A 5,434-nucleotide genomic window follows, 5' to 3' on the forward strand; every position below is an offset into this window, starting at 1 on the left:
AAGATGGAACATCCATTCCAAAAGTCATATTTGTTGGGATTCGAAGCCACATTTTTCAGAGTTCAAAGGTTCATGTAGTCTGTAAACTTGAACTTTACTCAGTATGATATTTGGAAGTGGCTGCTCCCAAGGAATGAACGTTATATTGTTTATCTTTGGCACAGAGACCCACGTTGACCAGTATAGAGGCTTGGATGAAGACAGGGAACAGTCGCTCTTTTTTCTTCCAATTACCCTCTATTTGGGGGAGAGGGGTAGATTTTGGTAAAAGATGGGAAAGGAAGCACCATGTGAGTGGATGCTGATGTTATATAATGGTCATTAGACAAAACATTTTGAAAGGAGCATATTAATTGTAGGAATAGAGAACACAACTACCCATGTAGTTTACCATTGTAAATCAAAATAAATATGCCCAAATGGTAGTCACTCAAATGCAAAAATTGTTCATGCAATTCTGATAAACTTACAAGTAATTTAGTTTGAATTATACTTAAAATGTTAGCTGGCATTTTGTTAGATGTCTTCATTACTAGACTTCAGTCACCTATAGGTAAAGTTTTTGGTTTTTCTTCATGTAGGGAAGTAGAAGAAGAACAAGAGAGGTTCTCCGTCCTCACCTCAGTTCTTTGAAGTGGATGGGGTAAGGGTGGGAGAGTGTTAGGAAAGAGAGAGAGGGGAAAACCCAGGAATGAGGCTTGAGGAAAAGAAGTGGAGAGAGAGAGAGAGAGAAAGTGATTAAAGGAGAAATGTGGAGTGAAGAGAGGAAGGGGACAGAGAGAGGTTTTGGGGAGGGAGCAAGGGACAGGGCTCTTGGTCTACTAGCTCTACTTTGTGTACTAGTAGGAGATAATGTGATGGAGGCAGATACTCAATAACCTTCGACGGTGGAGACTCATCTGATGCCTTATGTACTACACAGGTGCTCTTCAAATCAGTTGAATCAAGAGGGGGAACCAGTCTGGTGCCACTATGATGATTTTTTCTGAAGGTGCTAATATTCTGAGAAAATGTCTGGCCCTACAATGATGTGAACTAGGAAGAACTAAACATTTACCAGGGATACATGGCAAGATCTGTGAGGAGGTTGCCTGAAAAATGGAATGAAATGAGTTAAATGAATTGAAATTAAATGAAAAATTAAGGTTCTTTAACACTTTATTTATTCCCACAATCCAAATTTTCCTTCTGTTTTTCCAATTTTCTGACACATTTTGGTGAGGGCTGCCTATAGCATGTGTTTGTATGTGGAAAAATGGAAGCATTTCTCCTGAAGAAGAATTCACAGCTTTCTCAAACTTTACCTTGAGGCATTGGTATCTTAGTTTTCCTCTATTTTTAAAATTTTGGGAGAGAAAACTTGATCTTCTTTTCTGTATAGGCAGTTTACTAACATTCCATAGCTAAGTCATGTGGAGAGAATATTTCTAGTGTTGACAGTAATTGTCTTCTCTCTGGAGAGAATGAAAAGATGGAGTATTTCTTAGTACTTCCCACGGCACCTAGTCGCATGCTTTGTTTACAGGGGGTTCTCAATAAGAGTTCACGAAATTGTAACTTTTAAGGTTTTTATAAACAATGGTATGTACATAAAAGGATTTTTTTCTATCTAACGATGAGAATCGTGGGCTCTGAAGCCAACTTGTGTATCTTTTGTATTTTATAGCCGAATTAGACTGTTGGTTTTATGTTTTTAATTTGTATTTTTATCAAGCCAGTATAAATGGATGGTTAAAAAGACAAACAGAACAAAACGTATAATGAAAACAGCAGCGTTCTGTGTCATATTTTCTTACACCTGATTCTTATCCACTATTCCTCATTATTAGCTATTTCACCTCCTTATTTCTAAATCACACCCTTACACTAGTTAAATTTTTTTTTTTTTTTATGTACCATGGGTTCTTTCTATGGATGATGGAGCTTTAGCTCTCTTATACCACTCCTCCCTCCCTTCCTCCTCCCCTACTCCTTATTCTCCTAATGTTGTCATGTTATAGTTTTGGTTAACTAGATATTTAGAAGTTCTTTTATTAAAAAATCTTTAACGGTTGTATTCTTTGCTTTATCAAGTATATCTCTGGGAATTTATTTTAAGAAAATATCAGAGAGGGGCGCCTGGGTGGCTCAGTCCTTAAGCGTCTGTCTTCAGCTCAGGTCGTGATCCTGGGGTCCTGGGATCGAGCCCCATGTCGGGCTCCCTGATCTGCGGGAAGCCTGCTTCTCCCTCTCCCACTACCCCTGCTTTGTTCCCTCTCTCGCTGTGTCTCTCTCTGTCAAATAAATAAAATAAAATCTTAAAAAAAAAGAAAAAGAAAATATCAGAGATAATGCACAAGACATTTATATGTAAGGATAGTCACTTCAGTCCATCAGTAATTACGAAAAAGTAGACCAAATCTGAAGTCTAGCATTAAGGAATTTTTTTGGTAAAAATCTATTTTTACAAAAAAAAAATCTATTTTTACCTAATCATATGATAGACTACTATGCAACCATTAAAAGGAGTGCCTGGGTGGCTCAGGTGGTTAAGTGACTGCCTTCCGCTCAGGTCATGATCCTGAAGTCCCAGGATTGAGTCCTGCCTTGGGCTTCCTGTTCAGTGGGGAGTCGGCTTCTCCCTCTGACCCTACCCCTTTCATGCACTCTCTTTCTCACTCTCTCTCTCAAATAAATAAATAAAATCTTAAAAACGATAATGTTTTGGAAGACTGTTAATAGCATAGACAAAGGTTCATGATACAAGAAGAAATGAAGCTAATTTCTTTTTTTTTTAAAGATTTATTTATTTATTTTTTAACAGAGAGAGAGACAGCAAGAGAGGGAACACAAGCAGGGAGAGTGGGAGAAGGAGAAGCAGGCTTCCCGCCGAGCAGGGAGCCCCATGTGGGACTCGATCCCAGGACCCTGGGATCATGACCTGAGCCGAAGGCAGACGCTTAACGACTGAGCCACCCAGGTGCCCTGAAGCTAATTTCTAACAGTATACCTAGTCTGACCCAATGTTATTTTAGAAAAAGAAAAAAAAATGCACATATTAAGAAAGTATGGAAAGGTATGTACCAAAACTTTAAAAGCATTTTTTCTCTAGTTGACAGTATTGAAAAGTAATTTAGTTTTCCTGTTAAGGTTTTTCTGTAAATTCCAAAATGAATCAAGTTGGCAAATTGCTTTCTGAAAGGGTTCTAGTATTATTGCAATACCATCAACCATTTATAAGACCAGTAGCTTTATTGTATTCTTTTTTATTTTTTATTTTATTTTTTACTTTTTTGCTTTATTGTATTCCTTTTTTTCCCACAATTATAAGTTTATTGATTTTTAGCAAAATAAAATGACATAAGTAGCTTCTTAAAAACTAATGGATACGTTTTCTTGTTTCCTTGTCTCCAGAGCATTTGGCATTCTTTATCAACTGGTACATAAAAGAGTAGAAAAATAAGAGATTGTCATATTGTCCTTAGTATTTTTCTTTTAATATATCAGTATGGTAGCCTACCAGAAAATAGTAAATGGCTTCAATTGTGGAAAGGAAGTTATCTGGCTTTCCTTTTTGATGGCGCCCAAAGCAAGTTTTTCTTGTTTTCAACTCAACTTGTAACAATCCTTGAAGTCTCTCATCAGTGAATATTTTGTTTGGTTGGTTCCAGGTGCTATCTATAAATATAATTTTTTTCAGTGTTGTGTCTTGGCAGTTGCTGTCATTCAAATCCTGTTCTTCAGTTTTCTTGCATTAAATAAATGGCTTGTCAGGGTCATCATTTTTGCCTTTAACATTATTTTGAATCCTTTTTTGCAGATGAAAAGAAATATCTTTTACTGAGACAGACTTAGGTCCAGGAAAAACAAGTGCAACTTCATGGTCCTTTTCTTCATATTCTGGAATACAAGGATACTTGTAAATATTTACAAATTCAGGTGCTAATAGTTTTGCATGTATAGCAGTACTTTTGCCATCTGTTTCATTTGGATGTTTAATGATATCAATCTTCAGTGGAAGCTTCACAAGTGGCATCTGTTGAATAGGTACATTTTCAACTGGGACATAACATGTATAGCAATAGAACATTCTTGAGCCACCACATCTGAGACATTTTGATCTTCCACTTCGCTGAGCTTTTTGAAGAACTTCTTGAGATGCTAAGCGTAAGTTTTGAAGAGGATCTTCTGCAGCTATGGAAGTAGTTTGTGAGTGTTGTATTTCTACAGATTTTGAATTATTTTCTTCCTTTTCTTTGAGAAATACAGGTGGGTTGAGAGACATTTTTCATTCAAACCAAAGTTTAACATCTATTTCTAAAACATAAATCATAGGTGCACTGCACTGCCCTCGGGTCCTCACACAGCTCCATGCATCTTCCGCTCCGCCCCTTGCTTTATTGTATTCTTAACATTACTTCATCAAGTGCTATTATTTTTTAAATTCTTGATATTAGGCTTGCTTCTCTTTATTTATATTTGGACATCTTTGTGAAATTTTGACAGGAATTAAAGGCATTTCCTTTTAGCTATATTTTATTGGAAGACAAGAAACTGTCATCATAAGGTACATTAATCATTCAAAAAATTTTTTTAAAGATTTTATTGATTTATTTGAGAGAGAGAGAGAGAGAGAGTACAAGCAGAGGGGAGGGGCAGAGGGAAAAGCAGACTCCCCGCTGAGTAGGGAGCCTGACTTTGGGCTCAGTTCCAGGACCCTGAGATCATGACCTGAGCAAAAGGCAGACTCTTAACTGACTGAGCCATCCAGGTACCCCCAATCATTCAAAATTTATTTTTGCTAATTTAATTGACAAAAAATGCACCTTATTTGGAGTATTGCTTCTTTGTGCTCAAATAATTTTTCATAACTTCCTTTTCTTGTTGTGTATTGACTGTTTTGTGAATTTATGTCTGTTTGTGTCCTTTGGATGATAGATTTCAGGATGGTAAGGTGATAACAGAGATTATTCTAAGCGGAGATAATGACACAAGCAGACATACGATTATACAATTGTGGACTGGGTTTGTGAGAGGGCAAATCCTGTTTGACAGGATCATGGTGTGTATGTAGGAGAACAGGGCAGGAAAAAGTAATGCCTTAGAGATGTTGATCATTGCCTGTCCTGCTAAAAAGGATTCCTTTTAAAGGAATCTCTTCTGCCCATAGGCCTGCTTCTAAAGGGCCCATTCTCTGAATCTGTTATGCTGCCCATCCCCCACATGATTGGATCACAGCTGAGTGGAAGAGGATGGGCATCTGATCCAAAGACAGACACTCCATCGGTTGTTCTGTAGCATAGCTGTGGTCCAGCATGAAAAGATGGAGTAGGCCATTTGGCCTCTTCAGAATTTGGAACCGGGAAATCAAAGACTGAATCAATTAGCAGTGTGGGCAGAAACTGCAAGGAAGTGTTGAGAGTGGACAAGGTGGAGAAGGGCTTGGGAGTGGTCA

The 5,434-nt window shown here is 37.6% G+C and overlaps 1 pseudogene; it reads right to left on the reverse strand.

Moving 5' to 3' along the window:
* Positions 1-3,358: 3,358 nt before the first annotated feature.
* On the reverse strand, positions 3,359-4,329 carry LOC112836595 (tRNA-uridine aminocarboxypropyltransferase 1 pseudogene; annotated as a pseudogene).
* Positions 4,330-5,434: the final 1,105 nt, after the last annotated feature.

Source organism: Callorhinus ursinus, unplaced genomic scaffold, assembly GCF_003265705.2.
Source record: "Callorhinus ursinus isolate GAN/ISIS: 27379988/994484 unplaced genomic scaffold, GSC_fseal_2.0 scaffold24, whole genome shotgun sequence".
Lineage (NCBI taxonomy): Eukaryota > Metazoa > Chordata > Mammalia > Carnivora > Otariidae > Callorhinus > Callorhinus ursinus.